Below are 14,300 nucleotides of genomic sequence, written 5' to 3'. Positions count from 1 at the left end.
AAGAATATGGTACATTATTCACAGATCTGTAGTTTCAGAAGGGAGTTAAATTATTCAATTTGAGGGTGAAATGTTTAATTTCTACGCCACTTCCAGCACAATAAATTATAGTAAAAATAATGACCTCCAATGTTTTCAAGTCGCATCGGCAACTCACATCTTACATAAAAAATACAGTAAATGTAAATAATAGTGTGAAAATATTATTATTACAATTTAAATAACTAATTTCTTTATATATATATATATATATATATATATATATATATATATATATATATATATATATATATATATATTTTTTTTTTTTTTTTTTTTTTTTTTTTTTTAAATGCAGTTTATTGCTGCTATGGCAAAGCTGAATTTTCATCGGTCATTACCAATCAGTGTCACGTGATTCTTCAGAAAGCATTTTATTGTGCTATTTTTATTTGATAATTATTAATAAAATGTAAATACTTTTACTTATAGACATAAAATGAATAAATAAACATTTTTTTCATAATTAAATATTTTAATCCTTTCATAAAGCAATGATTTATAATACTTATTTTATTATAAATTAATATTTACAAAAATGTATTATGAGAGAATAAAAAATTCACACATAAAATATTCTGATTCATTCATTCATTTCTTGATTGAAGTAGGGCCAGTGCCAATTTTGGCAGGGCACTATAAAATAAAATAAAATAAAATAAAATAAAATAAAATAAAATAAAATAAAATAAAATAAAATAAAATAAAATAAAAAATAAAATAAAATAAAATAAAATAAAATAAAATAAAATAAAATAAAATAAAATAAAATAAAATAAAATAAAGTGATCCCTGCTACATATTGCATATAATTCAAGAAAAGGATAGTTGCTTTCTCATTCTTTTCTCTTCTCTTTCTTTTAACAACAAGCATGTGTGGGGTCTGTTACACTGAAACTCAGTGATATACATTAGATGTGGAGCTGAGATAAGAGATAAGACGGGGAGATGCATTGTGTTGCAGAGAGAGGAACGTGGATCTCCTGGGCACTGACCTGACTGCCAGAGATCAGGGTCCCGATGGGCTGGACAGACTGGAAGAGATGATGGGGGAGGGCGGCTGACGTCCACTCCACCTTGTGAGGCTTGGCTCAGTATCAGATTTTAGTGGAGGACAAAAGAGATTTTCTTTTATTTGCCCCAGTCAGTAGGACAGTAGGGTGACCCACTGTTAATGTGCAGAGAATACACAGCTTGAACACAGCTAAAGTCATGTAGTGAGTCAAGACATGGATGCTTTACAAATGTCTCTCTATTGCCATTCTCCACATGAAACAAGAAAAACAATGTAGAATATTACATTTTCTGAAGAAAATATGAGTGGTATTTGAGTTTCTCTGAGTTTTGGATATCAGTGCATTTTTATAGTAAATAACGCAAGAAGTGAACAGTGGAATGTGGAAAAAAAAAACTATTTCATGGTAGTTCATAAATATTATATGCTTTGGTTTTGGCTATTTAGAAAAAAAAAATACAATCTCATTAGTATGGGTAGCCTGATAAAAAAGCTCATCCCAAAGTCTCCATAATATCCTGGTCTGTAGATATGGCTCCTTCAATGCATGGTTATGGGATTTTAATGTTCATTTTATAGTACACCAGGTGAAAATGTAAGCATGATGACTTAGAAAATGGTGCATAATTTAAGGAATCATTAACGTCCGTAGCACAAACGCTACAGAACGCTGGCTTAGTACGATTAAATATGGGGTGTGGGAAAAGCATGTTTTCGCCTCCCACTTTCACACTGAGCTTGTGAAAAGTTCAGGACTGAATCACAGGGTCTATCCGTGTCATTATTGGCCAAGGTAACCTGATAGAAGGTCTACATGCTCAACTCTAAAAGCATCATGTATTCATTCATCCAAGCCTGTAATCAGAGGGTTGGGCTTCTATTTACACTTTGTACCAGATAAACGCCCAGCCCCCTTCTGAAAAAAAAAAAAAAAAGGAGAAAGGCAATTTTCCCACAGAGTTCCAGCGAAAAAAAAAAAAAAGAGGAAAAAAAATACTTAACATTCCTTGTCGTGGAATAATGGTAGCAGCCTTTAGCATATCAAATCACAGGGGAAACAACCCTCGACCACAGAATGATTCACACTGTGAAACAATGACCATGCAGCTGGCCTTTAAATTTCCCAGTACATTTAAGATCTTCCTCCAGAGTTTCAATTACGCGAATGCCACCCCCATCAATATACTGCTTGGGCACATTTGATGCGGTTTTTAGATACCCTATTTTTAGATGCTAGTTATTTCCTTATTTTATGGTGCAATGCCAAACATTTGTGTGGTAAGTGTCTGATATCAGAAATAACAGAAAGTGAATCTGAGAACTACCGGATTGCTGTTCATGGGGTTTAAAGGGAAAAGGTGCAATGCTAAATTTAGTTCTCTATTTATGAGGACAGTATGTACTTGGAAATAAAAAATTCCAGTGTAAAATTGTTCATGCACTGCAAGTATTTTCAAGCATTTTTACATCAATTTTTTTTTTTTTTTTTTTTTTTTGATAAAATCATGAATTAATAATGTGAACATTTTGGGGGGAGTTGCACTACATGACTTTTACAATCTAAACTAACCCTGCCTTGTCATAAAAAGGTAAAAATAAAATAATAATTAATAAATAATAATAATAATATCACTTCACACATCTTTCACGTTGTTTTTCACATACTGAAAACACTACATGATTTTGATATTGTGGATAACATTAATAAATAATAATACATCGGAATAATATTAAAATAGTATGCATTATAATGTACTTTTTAAATACATTAATAGATCTGGACATGGGTAAAAATGAGTGTCATGATTAACCTAAAAATGTGGAGATTTCTGTAAACATTTGTACAAGGGGTATTGAAAACAAATTGTTAATCCATGTCATTAAAAAAAAAGACTGGAATTATGGAAATTAATCAAACTTCTCAACTCTAGCAGCATATTAATGAGGATTAAAACAGAAATACTATTAAAATACTCATGGATCATGACTATGTGCAATTGCAATTCAGCACTGGTCTTTAGAAATCGTGTGGTCTTTAAGAAAAGAAAAGATCATTAAAATCATGACAATATTCACAATGTGTGTGTGTGTGTGTGTGTATATATATATATTTTTTATTTTATTTTATTTTATTATTTTTTTTAAAGAAGGCTTCAGTGCCCTCTGTAAGGTTAAGTGCCAGCTGCACTGTGGCCGACTTCTCTGCCCATCAATACACACAGAGCTGAAGAGAGACACACACCGATCGTTTAATGCCACCCTTGGCTGAATTTCAATGAAACGTCCGCAAGACTGAGCAAACAGAGACAGACCATGTGTAAAGACTAATGAAGCCAATGATCACTTTTGCGTCGCCAGGTACCGCATACAGTAAGACGATTCTGATTTATGACATGGTGCATTAGAAAGAATATTGATTTCTCCTTTTGTCTCTCTCTCCTGTTCTTTTACCGGCAAAGATTGATGTCACTGCATTGATTCCCAATCAATCAATTTATTCTCATTTTATTAATGCCTCAGCAATCGCTCAGTGTCCTTATGAAAAGCAGTGCATCTCAATTACATGCACCTGGTAAAATAAATTGTTTAGGGATGATTTGCTGAATTACAATCGGCTTTTTCGCAAGTTCCCCAAGTTAATGGACACTCAAATTGGTAATTGCTACACAAAATGCGTTAAATAAGCCATTGAGGAACAAATGAATTGCATAAAAGTGTGCTTTCGTACAGCCAAGGTGAGAACAAACACAGATACTCAATGTCTTTTGTTTGAAACCACAAACAAAACAGGCATTGATGGTATTGCTGTCACTTTGGGGTTCCAGTCTCCAGTTTTAATAAAACACAGCTATTGGTGTGCGTTTCCTCGCTTCAGCAAATCCAATTGGAAATGCTTGGCCTGTTCCATGTCTGCGCTGTATTAGGGCTAATTAGTGTCTCAGTCTATTTGCATAGCGACTAGTTTCCGGCTATTCTCTGCCCGCTGACCCATGTGCGCGCTGCTCGCAGGATCAACTTTTCCTGAAAAGAACGGCCAATAATTGTTTTTGCACGCATCATGGGATGGGTACTTGCGGGATAAATGGCCCTCTATATGGTGCATCGTTTAGAAGGGAAAAAGAACAACCTGCAACAGCTTACTGATTGTAGTGACACTGATGTATTAAAATGGACCCTGTGCGTAATTGCTCTTTCCTGTGGCTACTGTGCAGGGAGGGTTGCATAATGATGATAGAGTTTAGAACCTTGCTAAAAGAGATAAAGGCTGCCAGGGCCCACCGCAGAGTATTTTTTGGACACTTCCTTAATGAAACATCCCGGATAATGCACTCGGGCAATAAAAATGGGGATGAAAAGAGCGTCAAGTGGCAACTTTCCATTGTGGATTGCTTTGTTGTCACACAACATTGCCACCGTGTTGTCATTTTGTTCGTTATTTGATAGCCACGCGTTCTCTTTCAATCCACATTGGGTACCGTGTCACATGACTCTCGCTCAGTTATGACAGCTTGAACACTCAGATCAACTTAACATGAGGCGGTGTAAAGCGTGACATTAAGACACACTGTTAAACTGCAACTCAATGTTGCAGTTCAGTTTCAATGGGTTTAAATGGACAGACGCTGAGGTCCAGAGTGACAGACTATCCTCAATGGCACTCTTTCAGTTCAAAAGCAGGCTGGACAAAGCCATTGTCCGGAATGTCTGACCTTTGACAATGATTAACAGTTGCACCACTTCCCCTATGACAAGCAGCTCAAAAATTCCTTCGAATGACTATCATGGCCAGGCTCTGCAGCTCCAAAGACACCACCATATGACTGAATCAGATGCTACGAGTTACAAATATGGCCCCAGCTGAGAGCTACAATGGGGACTCAGTTCTACAGAGGTTAGCACCAGACTATACTGTGGTGCTGGACAATGGCACTCTGTTCTGGAAATGTTGTTTGTAACATCTCTACTGAATTCAGAGGACAGGAGGACGGATCGGCGTGTAAATTAACTTTACCCACATGTCTTGTGCAAGAGATAAAAGCAGTATCTCTCAATTTCTGAGCCATTCCAGAAGATTAAGTGATTACTTCGTGAATCGCTAGTGTTAAAAAAGAAAAACTATAGACTCAGTACAGGCTAAATCAATAGTTTAAAAATCAAATCAGTCATCCATTGAACATGGAGTATACTCATATATATGTATTTTTGTCTATTCACAGTTCATTTTGAGCAAGAAAAATGTAACTCCCTAAATCTCCCTAAATAAAGAATGCTAGAGTGAAATCTGTGCATGATAGTTATTCTTTTTGATTTGCTTTACACTGAGCTACACATTCATATTTTAAAGCCAATGATTCACTCTGTAAAAAGTGACTTTATTCAAACCAAGGTAAAATGAATGAATCCCTACAAATGTCACATACTATAATACTCTTTTTGCTTCAGGAGTATTCAGTGTGCAGTATGCAAGCTGTATGCTTAAAATACCCAAATTACCTACTGTATTTCACAAAATGTGCAGTTTTGAGCACACTGCACAGAATATTGTATCAAATTGTATCACAATTTATCTGCCTCTTGACTCATTATTTGAATGTAATGGCATGTATTTTATACACAATTGGATAATGAGTTCATGTGACATAAATGTAACATACTGCACTGTTGTTGATTATTATTATTATTATCTGTATTTTTTATTTATTTATTTATTTATTGTGCAGTATGACATACACTTATTGCATTAAGAACATAGCCCTCAAGTTTTGATTCAGTGTATCCTGTACTAAATATAAGATTTTTTTTTTCTTTCTTGAGCACCGTTTATCTCAGTTAAGTATAATTAAACTTGAACCCATTGCCAGATTTGGCCTACTAAATCAGAAATTCAGCCCGAGTAACCAAACAGACAGATTAGGTTCATCATACCTCTTACTTAGTCCAGACAGACCCCCAAAAAGTGGCTATTTGAAGAGTGGACAAGTTAACTGGGCAGTGCTGTGCTCACTAAGCTGTGTTCATTTACCAGAGTGACCACATCCTTCGCGTATGAGTCATGCACAATGTGCTCTGGGCAGATTTCACTCTTTTATCTGCAGCTACAGTGATTTCTATGAGAAAAAAAGTTTGTTTCTTTGATTTTTGAAGACTTTGAATGTATCCTTTTACTACAAATAGAGTGCAAGTAAATGTAACCTTAAAGTGACGTCTATAATGTCTGGAGAAGTTACAGTATCTGTTAGGATTCCTATTCATTTCAAAGGCAGCTGCTTGGCTGGCACACTCAGAAGAGGGCCATAATGTGATATGCAATTTAAAAGACATTAATTAACATATTTTCATGATTAAGAATACACTGTAACTCAATTTTCCCTCATTTGTAATTAGAGTACATTTAATATATATAATACTTGTCTGTCAGGACACCAGGAACATCTGACTAATCAATCATCAAAGACAAATAGCTATAAATATTAATTTCTCTTTTAAGAAGACGAAGAAAAGCCAACACGATGACTGACAGACACAGTTTATCTTGTTGGCTACATTTTCCTATTGCTTAATAAAGTTGTGTGCTGTTCAGAGATACTTTTTCAATGTTTACAAGGCCATGGGGGAATTTTGTTGCAGTATGAAATACTCGCTTCACTGATATCAGTCAAGTATTAGGGACATTTCATTTGTGGTATTTGAAAAATGCTTGGAACTTCTCCAAAGCCTTGCTTTTGTTTGTAGGAGTTACTCAAGGGGAGCTAAAGGCAAGTGAAATGGTAAACGAACGTATTTCAACACACTGAAGTTCTCCAGGAGAAGCAACCGATTGCACACAGCGCTCGCACTGGCCAAACCGACGCGCGTGTGACACTCCGTCGTCAAGAAAAAGAAATGAGTGGTTTGGGCTCAGGGCCTTTATATAGGCTTCTAAAAATATCGTCCAATCAGCTCACAGGGCTGTTCAGTTGAATACACCAATCACAGCGCCAGGAGGCAGGACTGATTTCCTTACGCCTCTGCGATTGGCTTAAAGTGATATCATATGCGCCCGCGCAACCTGTTCGCATCTGATTGGATGCTCTGCGAGGGAACGTCACGCTATCACGAGGGAGTAGGCAGGCTACAAGGTTTGAATAGGGGAAGTTGACAGAGCACAGCGCTTTGCGTGAGTTCAGTGTTTGCAAATACAGAGTGAGCTCAACAGACGGACTAGCGGACTCCGAGCAAAGCGACGGCTGCACTGCGTTGCTATTGCACGAAGAGGACGCTTGCTTGCCACACTTTATCTCTGATTCATCAAGATATATATACATTTATTGCCTGATACTTGGGATTGCAATGGATGTTCTACCAATGTGCAGCATATTTCAGGAACTTCAGATCGTTCACGAGACTGGCTATTTCTCTGCATTGCCATCTCTTGAAGAATACTGGCAACAGGTAATTTTTAAAGTGAAATGGAGAATACTTCCGCTGTGATAGGCGAACGGAGAGCTTGTGGTTCGACTTCGCTGTCTTTAAACTGAAAACGGAGAGTTATTTACTATCCGCGCTGCGCTGCGCTGAATGAAACAGTGTAACACTCTAAGTGACGTGTTTGACTCGGTTACATGGTTGCGCGGTAAATGCTGTCAGTCAGCTTATATAGAATGTGTCTGTACGTCTACATTATAAAACAAACTTGTACTGGCATATAGAGTATTTTATTCGTTTTTGAAGAGTCAGGACTGGCGAAACTGCGTTGCAAACCGTAAAAAGCACAATATAGTGAGGAAAATATTTGTGGTTGGATCACTTTTTTTCTTGTGCTCTTCCTACTCCAACACAGACTGGTTGATTTGACAGTCTGCAGCACATGCTCTGTCACATAACGGGGTTTATAGGAGGTGCTTATAAACTGTCATAGCAGGTTCTGCTGCTTGATACTGATATTCTTGTGATTGAACCGTTGCAGTCGTATTCTTGGCACGATAGTATTCATGTTTCTGCTGAAATCGATCCTGGTAGTTTCCCTCAGGCTTTTGGGGATTCTGGCATGGTGCCGTATGAATGTATCTCTTGGCATTTAAACATGCTTTTGCATCTAGATGCTTAATGATTCCCAGCATAGGCTGTTAAAGAGAGAGTTCATCCAAAATGAAAACCTGTCATCATTTCCTCGCCATTATGCTGTTTCAAACCCATTTATTTCGTGAAAATAAAAATAAGATGTTAGGCAGGATGTTAGCTGCTGACAGCCTCAGTCACCGTTCACTTACATTGCATCTTTGTGCATACAATGCAAGTGAATGGTGACTTACACTGTCAGTCTGCTCAACGTTTCGTGGAAATGGAATAATGTTGACTAAATGACAGAAGTCTGAACTATCGCTTTCAGGATAGTTCAACATTGTACCTGATGGAGAGTCTGTAGACTCAGTAACGTGAGATTCGAGCCATATTCTGCGCGGCAAACATCATCGTGGTTATCGAGGATGTGCAGAGCTAAACCGCACAACTAAATGCTCACATTGAGCGGAAAAACACAGTTTGAAGTGTTTACCTAAGCACTTCTGCACTCAGATGTAGTACGTTCACACTCAATACGCGTTAAAATCGGTTTAAAATGCGTCCAGATGTACTCTGAGGGGACGTCAGTGTGTTTGAATGAGGAAACTCGACAGAGGAAGTTCTGTGGCTTCCTTAAAAGGACTCTGAAATGTCTGGATGATTCACTAGGGGATAACTGTTCCAGAAAGACAATATACAGCTCTCAAAGCCGTATTTATACCTAAAATACTGATTTTTATTGCTCTTACATAGGCCTACTCAGTTATGTTTCAACATGATATAGTTTTCCTCATTTCAGCAGAAAATGTGTAAAAGTGCAGAGTGTGGTTAACCCAAACTAACCCCTGGTACTCAGCTGTGACAGTTAGAGGAAACTCATTGAATCATTCACACACATTCTAACACTGTGTTTTCTGTTTTGAATCAGACCTGTCTGGAGCTGGAGAGATATTTGCAGAGCGAGCCGTACGTCTCTGCGTCTGACCTCAAGTTTGAGGGCCAGGAGGATCTTTGGAGCAAGCTCATCTTGGCTTGTGGAGATAAGGGAGATGGGAACGGCAACCTTCCCAGCGTCAAGGAGGACGACAATCAGGACTGCCAAATATTAGAAACCAACAGCATGAATTCGGATGCCAGCAGCGAGGCGTCTGACAGTTCGGAGGAGCTCTCGCCCACTCACATCTTTACCTCCAACCCGCTGGGCTCGGTTCTGACGGAGTCAGCACATCACTTGAGTTCCTCCATCATCAGCACGCCTCCGTCCTCGCCAGAGACGCCCCAGGAGCCCAGCATCCCACAGGTGTGGGGCTCCACGCAGACTGACTTGCACGTGCCGGTTAAGATCCGGCAAAACGGACTGGGGAAGGCCTCGGATAAGGCTTCCGCAGGAGGACGCCTCTCCGGACGGCAGGAGGAGAGTGCACAGGTGTCACTTCAACGGCTGCCGGAAGGTTTACACGAAGAGTTCTCACTTAAAAGCACATCAGCGGACTCACACAGGTAAGAACCTTCTCTGTTAGCTGTGATGTTGCTCCACATTGTCTCTATCAAACAGAAAGCGGAACCTCGCGCACTTCACTGAGGTTTCACGTCTCCTGCGAAGTTGCGTAATGGAGCTGAGTTCACACAGGCTGTCCTCAGCTGCAAGGCTAATGTCACTCTGTGAATATTTGCCTCGCATGACTGCACGCCTAAACGGTGACCTAATCTGTTTGGAATGTGGCCGTGGCCAGGAAGCAGGGGGGATCGGATGGGAGAAGGGAACGAAAGCCAGCCAGGGTGAAAACAACCTGCTCTACCAAAACAGTTTTGGTTTTCGTCATGGGAAAGAACCAGGCTTTTGAATGGGGATCTCAGTGGCCCCTTTTTTAAAGGGCCCCTTCGCATTCAAAACAGGCTCCGTGTGACGTGCATTGTTCGGCGCACTGTTTATGCGCACACAGCATAGAGACGAACTGTTGGCATACCGTGCATTCCCGTAATCCTTGAGAGCTTGAGGGATCTTATTAAATTAAGATTTGTCTCGTAGACTGTGTGACCTAATGCATAAACATGCATCCTGTTTACAGATGCATTTTTGAGAGCATTAGCGAGCACGCTGTTCCACATTCCATTCAGACTTGTGAATGTTTCCCAGCCGAAACCTGCCGGCTGAAAGGTGTTTGTGTTTTTGTTTACAGGTGAGAAGCCGTACAGGTGTTCATGGGAAGGCTGCGAGTGGCGCTTTGCGAGGAGCGACGAGCTAACCCGACACTTCAGAAAGCACACCGGTGCAAAGCCATTTAAATGCAGTCACTGTGACAGGTACGCTCCATTCTGTCTCGCTATCTCTCTCTGTGACAGTCATCAAAGCCCGTCTCTGTCTCTCTCTCTCTCTCTCTCTCTCTCGCTGCATGCCTGATCCTTTGATGCATGCGTCAGTGAAACGCGACGGATTCTGCATTCAGCATTGATTCGGTTTTATCGGTTCATCGATGGGAGTCGCCCCATTATGTTTGGATTTCATCACTTAATTACCTAATCGCATGAAATGCTTGAAAGCGCTATAGTCACACTGTCGCAATACTTTATTGATATTCTCTGCGTTTTATGACCAAACGCGCCTCTCCTGTTTGTCATCACTTCCTCTGTTAATCATTTCCCTCCAAGAGAGCTTTGCGCTTTGAACACCATTGTTTGCTCAACTTCCCTTTTTGGTGTTTTGTTTCCGTGGTTACTGGATGCGAAACATTTCATAGTTCTTCTTTAAAACAAAACATTTGATCAAGTCTTTCCTCATATTCAGACCCACACAGAACCTGTGCCAGCAGTTCTATTTTTGCAGAATCGGAACACCCAGCATTCATAAAGTTCAGCAAACTTGGGATAATTTCATACTTTTAATACTTTTAATACTTTCAGATAGCAATAAAAGTTTACTATTCTCAGCTTGAGACTTAATGATAAGGTTTGGGGCTGGTCCATTTTATTTTTAGTTTGTTGTATTTTAATAAAATGTAATTTTTATTTGTGTACCTTATAATATTTTCCTAAAAAAAAAAAACTTTATTATTCATTACCAAATTTATTTTTAAAATCAATACTTTATATTATTATTATTATTTTGTCATTCATTCAGTAGTAGAAGCGGATCCCACCACAAAATTACAAAAAAAAAATAGTATATATATATATATATATATATATATATATATATATATATATATATATATATATATATATATATATATATATATATATATATATATATTGCTAGCAAATTTTTGTAATTTGTTTCTGTGAGTGCTATAAACTTCCACTTTTACTAAAAAAAAGATGGCACATGGTGTGTGGTGCATCATGTTTATAATTTAAACCCATTTTTAACACAGTTTACAACCAGTTTAAATCTCTTCTGCATATTTTCACAGATTTCTCATTATAAATACAAAACTGCTAATTTTCTCTACTAATTCAGCACAGAAAATGCAACATCTCTCTTTCCTTTCGTTAGCCTTCATAGCACCTATTTCTGTTTGACAAATTCACCTCGAGGGCCACTAGGGGCCTCACCAGTGACGCAATGCACAGATCTCTACCTTTGATCACACTTTACGGCTTCAGTGGCCCCTGCCTGACCTTGTTTTTCACCTTTCCTCTCTCTGTTTCTTTCTCCAGGTGTTTCTCCAGGTCAGACCACCTGGCCCTGCACATGAAGAGGCACCTTTGAGCTGTGGGGATATGTTGTGTCCTGACCAGCTTCCTGGTTGACCTGGCCCTGCAAGAAATGGGGGGAGTGTGTTCCAGCCAAAGCATGCCATTTTGCACCATATCCTGTGCCTCCGTGAGTCCCGGGATAAAGGCGGACTGACTGGTTGTTGAAACGAAAAAAGGAAGGGACAAAATCATGTATGAAGAACCGGGGATGATTTATTTAAAAAAAATGAAAAAGTAAAAAAAAAAAAAAATAAGCAAAAAAAGAGCGAATGAATGGTGTGTTGTATGGTGCATGATGTTTCGGGACAACTCCTGGACTATACACTGGTACTTTAAAACAAATCCTAAAGAAAGCCTGTTTGAAGTGAGCAGATGAATGTCCCATGTGCAAAGAAGTGTGGGAGGGGGGTACCAGTGTATCGCTGTGGGCTGAATGGTGTTGGGGAACAAGTTCCGTTTTTGTTTCCATGCGGTATGCGAGAACCGTGAGTGAAGCCGTGAGACTGAGAACTCCTGCCTGACGCCCCCGGGCTCTGGGATTGCAGGGGGCCTAGTGGCCAGGGTTTCACCCCCTGCCCCCATTAAAAAGGGGGGCAGAAACTCGGTCCTGAATGAAAGTGGCTTTTTTGGTGTTCGGTGCAGCTACTAAATGTGCAATGTGTTCGGTAGCTTGTTATTTGACAGGCTACAAAAGCTCATTTGTAGTCCGTTGTATAAGCTGTGTGCTTAGAGATGTAACACAATTATAACTTCACTATCATAAACAGGTGTTGCATGGTATTGGGTTTTTTTGTTTTGTTTTTGTAATTGGGACTGCAAATAGATTCCAATAAAGCGCAGCTAAATACAATTGGGTTAAATGTTACAATATTGTACATAAACGCATTGATCATTCTTCACTCTAAATTCCCTCTATTTTTTCTTTCTGGTGGAGGGAAGAATCCTATCGATCATCGACTATTTCATACAAGACCCGTTTTGTCATCTTGAAGACTAAATGCTCTCTTTCTATCACCATTTTACCTGTTGTAAATGCACTGTTGGCCTTAATGGTGCCTTATGCAAGTGACCTTTCCCATTGGGGGTCACAAAATGTCTTGTATAAGTGATTGAAAAAGCTTTATTAAGGCTCTGTTTCACCTGGACATGCACCTTTCCTATTTCCGAGGCCACTGTAGCCAAGCCCTTGTAGATACGTAATATATTGTTATTCCTGAGCATGCGATTTCATTATTATACTTGCCCTCACGTTTCTAGATCTGCAAGCACTTAAAGTATGGATTTGGTATCTACTGAACGTTTTGAATACGCTTTAGACGCAAGATCTCTATCTGTGGAGGTGTGTGCAAGACAAAAAGCTCTTGCAAAAACAGGTCGTTGTATAACACAAGGCTGAATGTTTGTGGAACGCCAACCCCCCCGTCCCCTGTAACCAAGAATAAAGGAAAAAAAACACCTAAAGATTTATTGTAATTAACAAGCTGCAGTCAGACAGGCCTTGCCTTGTACTGCCTCTCTGTAATGAATTGCTGAAGGCCCTGCCTGCTGCAGACTGCTGACTCGGCCAGTTCAATATTGACCTGTCTGGATGCCGTTGTTTTAGTCCAGCGACAGTATTGTGGAAACAGTGCACAGCCATCCAGAAAGATAAAGATATATCACCCCCTTTTCAACATTTACAATAGAAATTTACAGACGTGGGGTTGAACGCCGCATGGAGAAAGCCTCTCGGCAGGCTGTGTGTTTCTTTTGCGTTCTGAAATGTAAACTTTAATGTTTTCAGGGACCAAACGATTGATTAAATTTATTGTACATAGTTACATGCTTGAATTATTTGAGTTTAATTGCTCTGGTTTCTTGAGCGATGGAGGTTTGACACTGTTGCATATCGAGCAGCTACGCGGATACGGATTGTTTTAGTGGGAGAAAAGTAACTTGAAGCAGCTTGTGCTGCCATTAAATCAGACCAGCCAGGCAAAGAACATTGTGTCTTTCCGACAGTGGCCAATATTAGTCGAGTGGTAATGGAGCCTTAATTAAGTTTTCCATTTGCTTGCTTCAACCAACACTTTCTATCACTTATCTTTTCTCTCATGAATCCCTCTTGTCTAAAGAATATTTGTATAAAATAATAAAAACACAAAAGTTTTAAGTTCTAAGATTTTTGTTTGTTTGTTTTTGTTTTGTTTGTTTTTTTGCTTTATATGAATTTCATTTGAAATTGTTTTGCAAAATTGTTATATTTCTGTATGAATGTATTTTTTATTGGAATAATAAGAACTTCTTATCAGACAAGTTTGATTTGTTGTTTTGTTTCACTTTATTTCACTAGTCTTTTAGATTTTAGCGATTTAAAAAAAAATATTTGATTCAATTTTACAGTATTTTCAGTGGTGGTTAGCAAAGTTGCACAAAACAACTAAACCTACTACAAGTGTTAAACTTTGGGTTGCAGACAAGATATGTCAAATTGAGCTATTATGAACAGGCTTGCAATCCACTTGGTGAA

The 14,300-nt window shown here is 38.8% G+C and overlaps 1 pseudogene; it reads left to right on the top strand.

Annotated features, from left to right (window-relative positions):
* The first annotated feature begins 7,174 nt into the window (after positions 1-7,174).
* On the top strand, positions 7,175-14,083 carry LOC109048903 (annotated as a pseudogene).
* Positions 14,084-14,300: the final 217 nt, after the last annotated feature.

The sequence above is a fragment of the Cyprinus carpio genome, chromosome B24 (genome assembly GCF_018340385.1).
Source record: "Cyprinus carpio isolate SPL01 chromosome B24, ASM1834038v1, whole genome shotgun sequence".
NCBI lineage: Eukaryota > Metazoa > Chordata > Actinopteri > Cypriniformes > Cyprinidae > Cyprinus > Cyprinus carpio.
Note: the sequence above shows the minus strand (reverse complement) of the source record. Positions and strands in the feature narration are given on the sequence as shown.